This window comes from Taudactylus pleione, unplaced genomic scaffold (genome assembly GCF_031769625.1).
Source record: "Taudactylus pleione unplaced genomic scaffold, aTauple2 ptg000619l, whole genome shotgun sequence".
In the NCBI taxonomy this organism is placed as follows: Eukaryota; Metazoa; Chordata; class Amphibia; order Anura; family Myobatrachidae; genus Taudactylus; species Taudactylus pleione.
In genome coordinates this window covers 103366-119982 of record NW_028285021.1, presented here as the reverse complement: position 1 = coordinate 119982, position 16617 = coordinate 103366, and the positions used below count along the sequence as shown (strand labels likewise).

General features: G+C 34.9%; 9 non-coding genes across 9 annotated transcripts; all 9 read right to left on the bottom strand.

Moving 5' to 3' along the window:
• Positions 1 to 414: 414 nt before the first annotated feature.
• Positions 415 to 496, bottom strand: TRNAS-GCU (transfer RNA serine (anticodon GCU)). Its single transcript has one exon. It is a non-coding gene; the product is annotated as a tRNA-Ser (tRNA).
• Positions 497 to 2563: 2067 nt separating this feature from the next.
• TRNAS-GCU (transfer RNA serine (anticodon GCU)) lies at positions 2564 to 2645 on the bottom strand. The gene has a single exon. It is a non-coding gene; the product is annotated as a tRNA-Ser (tRNA).
• A 5023-nt stretch (positions 2646 to 7668) lies between these two features.
• On the bottom strand, positions 7669 to 7750 carry TRNAS-GCU (transfer RNA serine (anticodon GCU)). The gene has a single exon. It is a non-coding gene; the product is annotated as a tRNA-Ser (tRNA).
• Positions 7751 to 8796: 1046 nt separating this feature from the next.
• TRNAS-GCU (transfer RNA serine (anticodon GCU)) lies at positions 8797 to 8878 on the bottom strand. The gene has a single exon. It is a non-coding gene; the product is annotated as a tRNA-Ser (tRNA).
• A 1554-nt stretch (positions 8879 to 10432) lies between these two features.
• TRNAS-ACU (transfer RNA serine (anticodon ACU)) lies at positions 10433 to 10514 on the bottom strand. The gene has a single exon. It is a non-coding gene; the product is annotated as a tRNA-Ser (tRNA).
• Positions 10515 to 11457: 943 nt separating this feature from the next.
• Positions 11458 to 11539, bottom strand: TRNAS-GCU (transfer RNA serine (anticodon GCU)). The gene has a single exon. It is a non-coding gene; the product is annotated as a tRNA-Ser (tRNA).
• A 2163-nt stretch (positions 11540 to 13702) lies between these two features.
• TRNAS-GCU (transfer RNA serine (anticodon GCU)) lies at positions 13703 to 13784 on the bottom strand. Its single transcript has one exon. It is a non-coding gene; the product is annotated as a tRNA-Ser (tRNA).
• Positions 13785 to 14830: 1046 nt separating this feature from the next.
• Positions 14831 to 14912, bottom strand: TRNAS-GCU (transfer RNA serine (anticodon GCU)). The gene has a single exon. It is a non-coding gene; the product is annotated as a tRNA-Ser (tRNA).
• Positions 14913 to 15953: 1041 nt separating this feature from the next.
• TRNAS-ACU (transfer RNA serine (anticodon ACU)) lies at positions 15954 to 16035 on the bottom strand. The gene has a single exon. It is a non-coding gene; the product is annotated as a tRNA-Ser (tRNA).
• Between the last annotated feature and the right edge of the window lie 582 nt (positions 16036 to 16617).

Sequence of the window (16617 nt, the reverse complement as noted above, 5' to 3'; positions counted from 1 at the left end):
AAGGGTTTTCTGACACCACTTGTCTTGTTTTAAATCAATTATTTATACATTATTGGTTGTGTTCTCATCAATATCACAGGCTTGTTTGCAAGTCCACTTTCAAGTGAGCCTTTGCTTAAAGAACATTTATTTTACTTTAAACGTAACCTATATTTGTGAACTACTACACCATCATGTTGATCCATCACAAACGACAAAAAATCATAACATACACATCTGGCCAATGACATGACTACTCCTATACCAGTAATGGTAGATTTTCACTAAATGTGTTCTATGTATGTCTTTAATGAAAAGCATTGTTCATTGAAGTAGATTTCTTAATTGAATTAGTTTATTTTTGACTTTTGAGTGTCAGCTTCACTTATGAAGCATTATTTGCAAAATTCCATTTCCAAGCAAACAATTCCAAACCGACGAGGATGGGATTTGAACCCATGCGTGCAGAGCACAATGGATTAGCAATCCATCGCCTTAACCACTCGGCAACCTCGTCTTTCTGGCACAAAAAAGAAGGGTTTTCGGACAACACTTGTCATATTTTAAATCAATTCTTTATACTTTGTTGGTTGTGTTCTCATCAATATCACAGGCTTGTTAGCAAGTCCACTTTCAAGTGAGCCTTTGCTTAAAGAACATTTAATATACTTGAAATGTAACCTATATTTGTGAACTACTGCACCATCATGTTGATCCATCACAAATGACAAAAAATCATAACATACACATCTGGACAATGACATGACTTCTACTATAACAGTAATCGTAGATTTTCACTAAATGTGTGCTATGTATGTCTTTAATGAAAAGCATTGTTCATTGAAGTAGATTTCTTAATTGAATTAGTTTATTTTTGACATTTGAGTGTCACTTCACTTATGAAGCATTATTTGTTAAATTCCATTTCAAAGCATTCAATTCCAAACCGATAAAGATGGGATTTGAACCCATGCATGCAGAGCACAATGGATTAACAGTCCATCGCTTAAACCACTCGGCCACCTCGTCTTTCAGGCACAAATAAAGAAGTGTTGTCTGACACCACTTGTCATATTTTAAATCATTTCTTTACACATTGTTGGTTGTGTTCTCAGCAATATCACAGGCTTGTTAGCAAGTCCACTTTCAAGTGAGCCTTTGCTTAAAGAACATTTATTTTACTTGAAATGTAACCTTTATTTGTGAACTACTGCACCATCATGTTGATCCATCACAAATGACAAAAAATCATAACATACAAATCTGGCCAATGACATGACTACTACTATAACAGTAATGGTAGATTTTCACTAAATGTGTTCTATGTATGTCTTTAATGAAAAGCATTGTTCATTGAAGTAGATTTCTTAATTGAACTAGTTTATTTTTGACATTTGAGTGTCTGCTTCACTTATGAAGCATTATTTGCAAAAATTCCATTTCCAAGCAAATAATTCCAAACCGACGAGGATGGGATTTGAACCCATGGATGCAGAGCACAATGGATTGTGCTCTGCACGTCTGGGTTCAAATCCCATCCTCATCGGTTTGGAATTGTTTGCTAGGAAATGGAATTTTTGCAAATAATGTTTTATAAGTGAAGTGAAGTCCATCGCCTTAACTACTCGGCCACCTTGTCTTTCTGGCACAAATAAAGAAGGGTTTTCTGACACCACTTGTCTTGTTTTAAATCAATTATTTATACATTATTGGTTGTGTTCTCATCAATATCACAGGCTTGTTAGCAAGTCCACTTTCAAGTGAGCCTTTGCTTAAAGAACATTTATTTTACTTTAAACGTAACCTATATTTGTGAACTACTACACCATCATGTTGATCCATCACAAATGACAAAAAATCATAACATACACATCTGGCCAATGACATGACTACTCCTATAACAGTAATTGTAGATTTTCACTAAAAGTGTTCTATGTATGTCTTTAATGAAAAGCATTGTTCATTGAACTAGAATTCTTAATAGAATTAGTTTATTTTTGACATTTGAGTGTCACTTCACTTATGAAGCATTATTTGTAAAATTCCATTTCCAAGCATATAATTCCAAACCGACAAGGATGGGATTTGAATCCATGCGTGCAGAGCACAATGGATTAGCAGTCCATCGCCTTAACCACTCAGCCACCTCGTCTTTCTGGCACAAATAAAGAAGGGTTTTCTGACACCACTTGTCATATTTTAAATCAATTCTTTGTACATTGTTGGTTGTGTTCTCAGCAATGTCACAGGCTTGTTAGCAATTCCACTTTCAAGTGAGCCTTTGCTTAAGGAACATTTATTTTACTTTAAACATAACCTATATTTGTGAACTACTACACCAGCATGTTGATCCATCACAAATGACAAAAAATCATAACATACACATCTGGCCAATGACATGACTTCTACTATAACAGTAATGGTAGATTTTCACTAAATGTGTGCTATGTATGTCTTTAATGAAAAGCATTGTTCATTGAAGTAGATTTCTTAATTGAATTAGTTTATTTTAGACTTTTGAGTGTCAGCTTCACTTATGAAGCATTATTTGCAAAATTCCATTTCCAAGCAAACAATTCCCAACCGACGAGGATGGGATTTGAACCCATGCGTGCAGAGCACAATGGATTAGCAGTCCATCACCTTAACCACTCGGCCACCTCGTCTTTCTGGCACAAAAATATGGGTTTTCAAGACACCACTTGTCATATTTTAAATCAATTCTTTATACATTGTTGGTTGTGTTCTCATCAATATCACAGGCTTGTTAGCAAGTCCACTTTCAAGTGAGCCTTTGCTTAAATAACATTTATTTTACTTTAAATGTAACCTATATTTGTGAACTACTACACCATCATGTTGATCCATCACAAATGACAAAAAATCATAACTTACAAATCTGGCCAATGACATGACTTCTACTATAACAGTAATGGTAGTTTTTCCCTAAATGTGTGCTATGAATGTCTTTAATGAAAAGCATTGTTCATTGAAGTAGATTTCTTAATTGAACTAGTATATTTTTGACATTTGAGTGTCAGCTTCACTTAAGAAGCATTATTTGCAAAAATTCCATTTCCAAGCAAACAATTCCAAACCGACGAGGATGGGATTTGAACCCATGCATGGAGAGCACAATGGATTGTGCTCTGCATGCATGGGTTCAAATCCCATCCTCGTTGGTTTGGAATTGTTTGCTTGGAAATGGAATTTTTGCAAATAATGCTTCATATGTGAAGTGAAGTGAAGTTCATCGCCTTAACCACTCGGCCACCTCGTCATTCTGGCACAAATAAAGAAGGGTTTTCTGACACCACTTGTCTTGTTTTAAATCAATTATTTATACATTATTGGTTGTGTTCTCATCAATATCAAAGGCTTGTTAGCATGTCCACATTCAAGTGAGCCTTTGCTTAAAGAACATTTATTTTACTTGAAATGTAACCTATATTTGTGAACTACTGCACCATCATGTTGATCCATCAAAAATGACAAAAAATCATAACATACACATCTGGCCAATGACATGACTACTCCTATAACAGTAATGGTAGATTTTCACTAAATGTGTTCTATGTATGTCTTTAATGAAAAGCATTGTTCATTGAAGTAGATTTCTTAATTGAACTAGTTTATTTTTGACATTTGAGTGTCTGCTTCACTTATGAAGCATTATTTGCAAAAATTCCATTTCCAAGCAAATAATTCCAAACCGACGAGGATGGGATTTGAACCCATGGATGCAGAGCACAATGGATTGTGCTCTGCACGCCTGGGTTCAAATCCCATCCTCATCGGTTTGGAATTGTTTGCTAGGAAATGGAATTTTTGCAAATAATGTTTTATAAGTGAAGTGAAGTCCATCGCCTTAACTACTCGGCCACCTCGTCTTTCTGGCACAAATAAAGAAGGGTTTTCTGACACCACTTGTCTTGTTTTAAATCAATTATTTATACATTATTGGTTGTGTTCTCATCAATATCACAGGCTTGTTAGCAAGTCCACTTTCAAGTGAGCCTTTGCTTAAAGAACATTTATTTTACTTTAAACGTAACCTATATTTGTGAACTACTATACCATCATGTTGATCCATCACAAATGACAAAAAATCATAACATACACATCTGGCCAATGACATGACTACTACTATAACAGTAATGGTAGATTTTCACTAAATGTGTTCCATGTATGTCTTTAATGAAAAGCATTGTTCATTGAAGTAGATTTCTTAATTGAACTAGTTTATTTTTGACATTTGAGTGTCTGCTTCACTTATGAAGCATTATTTGCAAAAATTCCATTTCCAAGCAAATAATTCCAAACCGACGAGGATGGGATTTGAACCCATGGATGCAGAGCACAATGGATTGTGCTCTGCACGCCTGGGTTCAAATCCCATCCTCATCGGTTTGGAATTGTTTGCTAGGAAATGGAATTTTTGCAAATAATGTTTTAGAAGTGAAGTGAAGTCCATCGCCTTAACCACTCGGCCACCTCGTCTTTCTGGCACAAAAAAGAAGGGTTTTCTGACACCACTTGTCTTGTTTTAAATCAATTCTTTATACTTTGTTGGTTGTGTTCTCATCAATATCACAGGCTTGTTAGCAAGTCCACTTTCAAGTGAGCCTTTGCTTAAAGAACATTTAATATACTTGAAATGTAACCTATATTTGTGAACTACTGCACCATCATGTTGATCCATCACAAATGACAAAAAATCATAACATACACATCTGGACAATGACATGACTTCTACTATAACAGTAATCGTAGATTTTCACTAAATGTGTGCTATGTATGTCTTTAATGAAAAGCATTGTTCATTGAAGTAGATTTCTTAATTGAATTAGTTTATTTTTGACATTTGAGTGTCACTTCACTTATAAAGCATTATTTGTTAAATTCCATTTCAAAGCATTCAATTCCAAACCGATAAAGATGGGATTTGAACCCATGCATGCAGAGCACAATGGATTAACAGTCCATCGCTTAAACCACTCGGCCACCTCGTCTTTCTGGCACAAATAATGAAGTGTTGTCTGACACCACTTGTCATATTTTAAATCATTTCTTTACACATTGTTGGTTGTGTTCTCAGCAATATCACAGGCTTGTTAGCAAGTCCACTTTCAAGTGAGCCTTTGCTTAAAGAACATTTATTTTACTTGAAATGTAACCTTTATTTGTGAACTACTGCACCATTATGTTGATCCATCACAAATGACAAAAAATCATAACATACAAATCTGGCCAATGACATGACTACTACTATAACAGTAATGGTAGATTTTCACTAAATGTGTTCTATGTATGTCTTTAATGAAAAGCATTGTTCATTGAAGTAGATTTCTTAATTGAACTAGTTTATTTTTGACATTTGAGTGTCTGCTTCACTTATGAAGCATTATTTGCAAAAATTCCATTTCCAAGCAAATAATTCCAAACCGACGAGGATGGGATTTGAACCCATGGATGCAGAGCACAATGGATTGTGCTCTGCATGCCTGGGTTCAAATCCCATCCTCATCGGTTTGGAATTGTTTGCTAGGAAATGGAATTTTTGCAAATAATGTTTTATAAGTGAAGTGAAGTCCATCGCCTTAACCACTCGGCCACCTCGTCTTTCTGGCACAAAAAAGAAGGGTTTTCTGACACCACTTGTCTTGTTTTAAATCAATTCTTTATACTTTGTTGGTTGTGTTCTCATCAATATCACAGGCTTGTTAGCAAGTCCACTTTCAAGTGAGCCTTTGCTTAAAGAACATTTAATATACTTGAAATGTAACCTATATTTGTGAACTACTGCACCATCATGTTGATCCATCACAAATGACAAAAAATCATAACATACACATCTGGACAATGACATGACTTCTACTATAACAGTAATCGCAGATTTTCACTAAATGTGTGCTATGTATGTCTTTAATGAAAAGCATTGTTCATTGAAGTAGATTTCTTAATTGAATTAGTTTATTTTTGACATTTGAGTGTCACTTCACTTATAAAGCATTATTTGTTAAATTCCATTTCAAAGCATTCAATTCCAAACCGATAAAGATGGGATTTGAACCCATGCATGCAGAGCACAATGGATTAACAGTCCATCGCTTAAACCACTCGGCCACCTCGTCTTTCTGGCACAAATAAAGAAGTGTTGTCTGACACCACTTGTCATATTTTAAATCATTTCTTTACACATTGTTGGTTGTGTTCTCAGCAATATCACAGGCTTGTTAGTAAGTCCACTTTCAAGTGAGCCTTTGCTTAAAGAACATTTATTTTACTTGAAATGTAACCTTTATTTGTGAACTACTGCACCATCATGTTGATCCATCACAAATGACAAAAAATCATAACATACAAATCTGGCCAATGACATGACTACTACTATAACAGTAATGGTAGATTTTCACTAAATGTGTTCTATGTATGTCTTTAATGAAAAGCATTGTTCATTGAAGTAGATTTCTTAATTGAACTAGTTTATTTTTGACATTTGAGTGTCTGCTTCACTTATGAAGCATTATTTGCAAAAATTCCATTTCCAAGGAAATAATTCCAAACCGACGAGGATGGGATTTGAACCCATGGATGCAGAGCACAATGGATTGTGCTCTGCACGCCTGGGTTCAAATCCCATCCTCATCGGTTTGGAATTGTTTGCTAGGAAATGGAATTTTTGCAAATAATGTTTTATAAGTGAAGTGAAGTCCATCGCCTTAACTACTCGGCCACCTCGTCTTTCTGGCACAAATAAAGAAGGGTTTTCTGACACCACTTGTCTTGTTTTAAATTAATTATTTATACATTATTGGTTGTGTTCTCATCAATATCACAGGCTTGTTAGCAAGTCCACTTTCAAGTGAGCCTTTGCTTAAAGAACATTTATTTTACTTTAAACGTAACCTATATTTGTGAACTACTACACCATCATGTTGATCCATCACAAATGACAAAAAATCATGACATACACATCTGGCCAATGACATGACTACTCCTATAACAGTAATTGTAGATTTTCACTAAAAGTGTTCTATGTATGTCTTTAATGAAAAGCATTGTTCATTGAACTAGATTTCTTAATAGAATTAGTTTATTTTTGACATTTGAGTGTCACTTCACTTATGAAGCATTATTTGTAAAATTCCATTTCCAAGCATATAATTCCAAACCGACAAGGATGGGATTTGAATCCATGCGTGCAGAGCACAATGGATTAGCAGTCCATCGCCTTAACCACTCAGCCACCTCGTCTTTCTGGCACAAATAAAGAAGGGTTTTCTGACACCACTTGTCATATTTTAAATCAATTCTTTGTACATTGTTGGTTGTGTTCTCAGCAATATCACAGGCTTGTTAGCAATTCCACTTTCAAGTGAGCCTTTGCTTAAGAAACATTTATTTTACTTTAAACATAACCTATATTTGTGAACTACTACACCAGCATGTTGATCCATCACAAATGACAAAAAATCATAACATACACATCTGGCCAATGACATGACTTCTACTATAACAGTAATGGTAGATTTTCACTAAATGTGTGCTATGTATGTCTTTAATGAAAAGCATTGTTCATTGAAGTAGATTTCTTAATTGAATTAGTTTATTTTTGACTTTTGAGTGTCAGCTTCACTTATGAAGCATTATTTGCAAAATTCCATTTCCAAGCAAACAATTCCCAACCGACAAGGATGGGATTTGAACCCATGCGTGCAGAGCACAATGGATTAGCAGTCCATCGCCTTAACCACTCGGCCACCTCGTCTTTCTGGCACAAAAAAGATGGGTTTTCAAGACACCACTTGTCATATTTTAAATCAATTCTTTATACATTGTTGGTTGTGTTCTCATCAATATCACAGGCTTGTTAGCAAGTCCACTTTCAAGTGAGCCTTTGCTTAAATAACATTTATTTTACTTTAAATGTAACCTATATTTGTGAACTACTACCCCATCATGTTGATCCATCACAAATGACAAAAAATCATAACTTACAAATCTGGCCAATGACATGACTTCTACTATAACAGTAATGGTAGTTTTTCCCTAAATGTGTGCTATGAATGTCTTTAATGAAAAGCATTGTTCATTGAAGTAGATTTCTTAATTGAACTAGTATATTTTTGACATTTGAGTGTCAGCTTCACTTAAGAAGCATTATTTGCAAAAATTCCATTTCCAAGCAAACAATTCCAAACCGACGAGGATGGGATTTGAACCCATGCATGGAGAGCACAATGGATTGTGCTCTGCATGCATGGGTTCAAATCCCATCTTCGTTGGTTTGGAATTGTTTGCTTGGAAATGGAATTTTTGCAAATAATGCTTCATATGTGAAGTGAAGTGAAGTTCATCGCCTTAACCACTCGGCCACCTCGTCATTCTGGCACAAATAAAGAAGGGTTTTCTGACACCACTTGTCTTGTTTTAAATCAATTATTTATACATTGTTAGATGTGTTCTTATCAATATCACAGGCTTGTTAGCAAGTCCACTTTCAAGTGAGCCTTTGCTTAAAGAACATTTATTTTAGTTGAAATGTAACCTATATTTGTGAACTACTGCACCATCATGTTGATCCATCACAAATGACAAAAAATCATAACATACACATCTGGCTAATGACATGACTTCTACTATAACAGTAATGGTAGATTTTCACTAAATGTGTGCTATGTATGTCTTTAATGAAAAGCATTGTTCATTGAACTAGATTTCTTAATTGAATTAGTTTATTTTTGACATTTGAGTGTCACTTCACTTATGAAGCATTATTTGTAAAATCCCATTTCCAAGCATACAATTCCAAACAGACAAGGATGGGATTTGAACTCATGCGTGCAGAGCACAATGGATTAGCAGTCCATCGCCTTAACCACTCGGCCACCTCGTCTTTCTGGCACAAAAAAGAAGGGTTTTCGGACACCACTTGTCATATTTTAAATCAATTCTTTATTCTTTGTTGGTTGTGTTCTCATCAATATCACAGGCTTGTTAGCAAGTCCACTTTCAAGTGAGCCTTTGCTTAAAGAACATTTAATATACTTGAAATGTATCCTATATTTGTGAACTACTGCATCATCATGTTGATCCATCACAAATGACAAAAAATCATAACATACACATCTGGCCAATGACATGACTTATACTATAACAGTAATGGTAGATTTTCACTAAATGTGTGCTATGTATGTCTTTAATGAAAAGCATTGTTCATTGAAGTAGATTTCTTAATTGAATTAGTTTATTTTTGACATTTGAGTGTCACTTCACTTATAAAGCATTATTTGTTAAGCTCCATTTCAAAGCATTCAATTCCAAACCGATAAAGATGGGATTTGAACCCATGCGTGCAGAGCACAATGGATTAGCAGTCCATCGCCTAAACCACTCGGCCACCTCGTCTTTTTTGGCACAAAACAGAAGGGTTTTCTGACACCACTTGTCATATTTTAAATCAATTCTTTATACATTGTTGGTTGTGTTCTCATCAATATCACAGGCTTGTTAGCAAGTCCACTTTCAAGTGAGCCTTTGCTTAAAGAACATTTATTTTACTTTAAACGTAACTTATATTTGTGAACTACTACACCATCATGTTGATCCATCACAAACGACAAAAAATCATAACATACAAATCTGGCCAATGACAAGACTACTACTATAACAGTAATGGTAGATTTTCACTAAATGTGTTCTATGTATGTCTTTAATGAAAAGCATTGTTCATTGAAGTAGATTTCTTAATTGAACTAGTTTATTTTTGACATTTGAGTGTCTGCTTCACTTATGAAGCATTATTTGCAAAAATTCCATTTCCAAGCAAATAATTCCAAACCTACGAGGATGGGATTTGAACCCATGGATGCTGAGCACAATGGATTGTGCTCTGCATGCATGGGTTCAAATCCCATCCTCGTCGGTTTGGAATTGTTTGTTAGGAAATGGAATTTTTGCAAATAATGTTTTATAAGTGAAGTGAAGTCCATCGCCTTAACCACTCGGCCACCTCGTCTTTCTGGCACAAATAAAGAAGGGTTTTCTGACACCACTTGTCTTGTTTTAAATCAATTATTTATACATTATTGGTTGTGTTCTCATCAATATCACAGGCTTGTTAGCATGTCCACATTCAAGTGAGCCTTTGCTTAAAGAACATTTATTTTACTTGAAATGTATCCTATATTTGTGAACTACTGCACCATCATGTTGATACATCACAAATGACATAAAAACATAACATACACATCTGGCCAATGACATGACTACTCCTATAACAGTAATGGTAGATTTTCACTAAATGTGTTCTATGTATGTCTTTAATGAAAAGCATTGTTCATTGAAGTAGATTTCTTAATTGAATTAGTTTATTTTTGACTTTTGAGTGTCAGCTTCACTTATGAAGCATTATTTGCAAAATTCCATTTCCAAGCAAACAATTCCAAACCGACGAGGATGGGATTTGAACCCATGCGTGCAGAGCACAATGGATTAGTAGTTCATCGCCTTAACCACTCGGCCACCTCGTTTTTCTGGCATAAAAAAGAAGGGTTTTCTGACACCACTTGTCATATTTTAAATCAATTCTTTATACATTGTTAGATGTGTTCTTATCAATATCACAGGCTTGTTAGCAAGTCCACTTTCAAGTGAGCCTTTGCTTAAAGAACATTTATTTTACTTGAAATGTAACCTATATTTGTGAACTACTGCACCATCATGTTGATCCATCACAAATGACAAAAAATCATAACATACACATCTGGCTAATGACATGACTTCTACTATAACAGTAATGGTAGTTTTTCACTAAATGTGTGCTATGTATGTCTTTAATAAAAAGCATTGTTCATTGAACTAGATTTCTTAATTGAATTAGTTTATTTTTGACATTTGAGTGTCACTTCACTTATGAAGCATTATTTGTAAAATTCCATTTCGAAGCATATAATTCCAAACCGACAAGGATGGGATTTGAATCCATGCGTGCAGTGCGCAATGGATTAGCAGTCCATCGCCTTAACCACTCGGCCACCTCATCTTTCTGGCACAAATAAAGAAGGGTTTTCTGACACCACTTGTCATATTTTAAATCAATTCTTTATACATTGTTGGTTGTGTTCTCAGCAATATCACAGGCTTGTTAGCAATTCCACTTTCAAGTGAGCCTTTGCTTAAAGAACATTTATTTTACTTTAAACATAACCTATATTTGTGAACTACTACACCAGCATGTTGATCCATCACAAACGACAAAAAATCATAACATACACATCTGGCCAATGACATGACTTCTACTATAACAGTAATGGTAGATTTTCACTAAATGTGTTCTATGTATGTCTTTAATGAAAAGCATTGTTCATTGAAGAAGATTTCCTAATTGAATTAGTTTATTTTTGACATTTGAGTGTCACTTCACTTATGAAGCATTATTTGTAAAATCCCATTTCCAAGCATACAATTCCAAACCGACAAGGATGGGATTTGAACTCATGCGTGCAGAGCACAATGGATTAGCAGTCCATCGCCTTAACCACTCGGCCACCTCGTCTTTCTGGCACAAAAAAGAAGGGTTTTCGGACACCACTTGTCATATTTTAAATCAATTCTTTATACTTTGTTGGTTGTGTTCTCATCAATATCACAGGCTTGTTAGCAAGTCCACTTTCAAGTGAGCCTTTGCTTAAAGAACATTTATTTTACTTGAAATGTAACCTTTATTTGTGAACTACTGCACCATCATGTTGATCCATCACAAATGACAAAAAATCATAACATACAAATCTGGCCAATGACATGACTACTACTATAACAGTAATGGTAGATTTTCACTAAATGTGTTCTATGTATGTCTTTAATGAAAAGCATTGTTCATTGAAGTAGATTTCTTAATTGAACTAGTTTATTTTTGACATTTGAGTGTCTGCTTCACTTATGAAGCATTATTTGCAAAAATTCCATTTCCAAGCAAATAATTCCAAACCGACGAGGATGGGATTTGAACCCATGGATGCAGAGCACAATGGATTGTGCTCTGCATGCCTGGGTTCAAATCCCATCCTCATCGGTTTGGAATTGTTTGCTAGGAAATGGAATTTTTGCAAATAATGTTTTATAAGTGAAGTGAAGTCCATCGCCTTAACCACTCGGCCACCTCGTCTTTCTGGCACAAAAAAGAAGGGTTTTCTGACACCACTTGTCTTGTTTTAAATCAATTCTTTATACTTTGTTGGTTGTGTTCTCATCAATATCACAGGCTTGTTAGCAAGTCCACTTTCAAGTGAGCCTTTGCTTAAAGAACATTTAATATACTTGAAATGTAACCTATATTTGTGAACTACTGCACCATCATGTTGATCCATCACAAATGACAAAAAATCATAACATACACATCTGGACAATGACATGACTTCTACTATAACAGTAATCGCAGATTTTCACTAAATGTGTGCTATGTATGTCTTTAATGAAAAGCATTGTTCATTGAAGTAGATTTCTTAATTGAACTAGTTTATTTTTGACATTTGAGTGTCTGCTTCACTTATGAAGCATTATTTGCAAAAATTCCATTTCCAAGCAAATAATTCCAAACCGACGAGGATGGGATTTGAACCCATGGATGCAGAGCACAATGGATTGTGCTCTGCACGCCTGGGTTCAAATCCCATCCTCATCGGTTTGGAATTGTTTGCTAGGAAATGGAATTTTTGCAAATAATGTTTTATAAGTGAAGTGAAGTCCATCGCCTTAACTACTCGGCCACCTCGTCTTTCTGGCACAAATAAAGAAGGGTTTTCTGACACCACTTGTCTTGTTTTAAATTAATTATTTATACATTATTGGTTGTGTTCTCATCAATATCACAGGCTTGTTAGCAAGTCCACTTTCAAGTGAGCCTTTGCTTAAAGAACATTTATTTTACTTTAAACGTAACCTATATTTGTGAACTACTACACCATCATGTTGATCCATCACAAATGACAAAAAATCATAACATACACATCTGGCCAATGACATGACTACTCCTATAACAGTAATTGTAGATTTTCACTAAAAGTGTTCTATGTATGTCTTTAATGAAAAGCATTGTTCATTGAACTAGATTTCTTAATAGAATTAGTTTATTTTTGACATTTGAGTGTCACTTCACTTATGAAGCATTATTTGTAAAATTCCATTTCCAAGCATATAATTCCAAACCGACAAGGATGGGATTTGAATCCGTGCGTGCAGAGCACAATGGATTAGCAGTCCATCGCCTTAACCACTCAGCCACCTCGTCTTTCTGGCACAAATAAAGAAGGGTTTTCTGACACCACTTGTCATATTTTAAATCAATTCTTTGTACATTGTTGGTTGTGTTCTCAGCAATATCACAGGCTTGTTAGCAATTCCACTTTCAAGTGAGCCTTTGCTTAAGGAACATTTATTTTACTTTAAACATAACCTATATTTGTGAACTACTACACCAGCATGTTGATCCATCACAAATGACAAAAAATCATAACATACACATCTGGCCAATGACATGACTTCTACTATAACAGTAATGGTAGATTTTCACTAAATGTGTGCTATGTATGTCTTTAATGAAAAGCATTGTTCATTGAAGTAGATTTCTTAATTGAATTAGTTTATTTTTGACTTTTGAGTGTCAGCTTCACTTATGAAGCATTATTTGCAAAATTCCATTTCCAAGCAAACAATTCCCAACCGACAAGGATGGGATTTGAACCCATGCGTGCAGAGCACAATGGATTAGCAGTCCATCGCCTTAACCACTCGGCCACCTCGTCTTTCTGGCACAAATAAAGAAGGGTTTTCTGACACCACTTGTCATATTTTAAATCAATTCTTTATACATTGTTGGTTGTGTTCTCATCAATATCACAGGCTTGTTAGCAAGTCCACTTTCAAGTGAGCCTTTGCTTAAATAACATTTATTTTACTTTAAATGTAACCTATATTTGTGAACTACTACCCCATCATGTTGATCCATCACAAATGACAAAAAATCATAACTTACAAATCTGGCCAATGACATGACTTCTACTATAACAGTAATGGTAGTTTTTCCCTAAATGTGTGCTATGAATGTCTTTAATGAAAAGCATTGTTCATTGAAGTAGATTTCTTAATTGATCTAGTATATTTTTGACATTTGAGTGTCAGCTTCACTTAAGAAGCATTATTTGCAAAAATTCCATTTCCAAGCAAACAATTCCAAACCGACGAGGATGGGATTTGAACCCATGCATGGAGAGCACAATGGATTGTGCTCTGCATGCATGGGTTCAAATCCCATCTTCGTTGGTTTGGAATTGTTTGCTTGGAAATGGAATTTTTGCAAATAATGCTTCATATGTGAAGTGAAGTGAAGTTCATCGCCTTAACCACTCGGCCACCTCGTCATTCTGGCACAAATAAAGAAGGGTTTTCTGACACCACTTGTCTTGTTTTAAATCAATTATTTATACATTGTTAGATGTGTTCTTATCAATATCACAGGCTTGTTAGCAAGTCCACTTTCAAGTGAGCCTTTGCTTAAAGAACATTTATTTTAGTTGAAATGTAACCTATATTTGTGAACTACTGCACCATCATGTTGATCCATCACAAATGACAAAAAATCATAACATACACATCTGGCTAATGACATGACTTCTACTATAACAGTAATGGTAGATTTTCACTAAATGTGTGCTATGTATGTCTTTAATGAAAAGCATTGTTCATTGAACTAGATTTCTTAATTGAATTAGTTTATTTTTGACATTTGAGTGTCACTTCACTTATGAAGCATTATTTGTAAAATCCCATTTCCAAGCATACAATTCCAAACCGACAAGGATGGGATTTGAACTCATGCGTGCAGAGCACAATGGATTAGCAGTCCATCGCCTTAACCACTCGGCCACCTCGTCTTTCTGGCACAAAAAAGAAGGGTTTTCGGACACCACTTGTCATATTTTAAATCAATTCTTTATTCTTTGTTGGTTGTGTTCTCATCAATATCACAGGCTTGTTAGCAAGTCCACTTTCAAGTGAGCCTTTGCTTAAAGAACATTTAATATACTTGAAATGTAACCTATATTTGTGAACTACTGCATCATCATGTTGATCCATCATAAATGACAAAAAATCATAACATACACATCTGGCCAATGACATGACTTATACTATAACAGTAATGGTAGATTTTCACTAAATGTGTGCTATGTATGTCTTTAATGAAAAGCATTGTTCATTGAAGTAGATTTCTTAATTGAACTAGTTTATTTTTGACATTTGAGTGTCTGCTTCACTTATGAAGCATTATTTGCAAAAATTCCATTTCCAAGCAAATAATTCCAAACCTACGAGGATGGGATTTGAACCCATGGATGCTGAGCACAATGGATTGTGCTCTGCATGCATGGGTTCAAATCCCATCCTCGTCGGTTTGGAATTGTTTGTTAGGAAATGGAATTTTTGCAAATAATGTTTTATAAGTGAAGTGAAGTCCATCGCCTTAACCACTCGGCCACCTCGTCTTTCTGGCACAAATAAAGAAGGGTTTTCTGACACCACTTGTCTTGTTTTAAATCAATTATTTATACATTATTGGTTGTGTTCTCATCAATATCACAGGCTTGTTAGCATGTCCACATTCAAGTGAGCCTTTGCTTAAAGAACATTTATTTTACTTGAAATGTATCCTATATTTGTGAACTACTGCACCATCATGTTGATCCATCACAAATGACATAAAAACATAACATACACATCTGGCCAATGACATGACTACTCCTATAACAGTAATGGTAGATTTTCACTAAATGTGTTCTATGTATGTCTTTAATGAAAAGCATTGTTCATTGAAGTAGATTTCTTAATTGAATTAGTTTATTTTTGACTTTTGAGTGTCAGCTTCACTTATGAAGCATTATTTGCAAAATTCCATTTCCAAGCAAACAATTCCAAACCGACGAGGATGGGATTTGAACCCATGCGTGCAGAGCACAATGGATTAGTAGTTCATCGCCTTAACCACTCGGCCACCTCGTTTTTCTGGCATAAAAAAGAAGAGTTTTCTGACACCACTTGTCATATTTTAAATCAATTCTTTATACATTGTTAGATGTGTTCTTATCAATATCACAGGCTTGTTAGCAAGTCCACTTTCATGTGAGCCTTTGCTTAAAGAACATTTATTTTACTTGAAATGTAACCTATATTTGTGAACTACTGCACCATCATGTTGATCCATCACAAATGACAAAAAATCATAACATACACATCTGGCTAATGACATGACTTCTACTATAACAGTAATGGTAGATTTTCACTAAATGTATGCTATGTATGTCTTTAATGAAAAGCATTGTTCATTGAACTAGATTTCTTAATTGAATTAGTTTATTTTTGACATTTGAGTGTCACTTCACTTATGAAGCATTATTTGTAAAATTCCATTTCGAAGCATATAATTCCAAACCGACAAGGATGGGATTTGAATCCATGCGTGCAGAGCGCAATGGATTAGCAGTCCATCGCCTTAACCACTCGGCCACCTCATCTTTCTGGCACAAATAAAGAAGGGTTTTCTGACACCACTTGTCATATTTTAAATCAATTCTTTATACATTG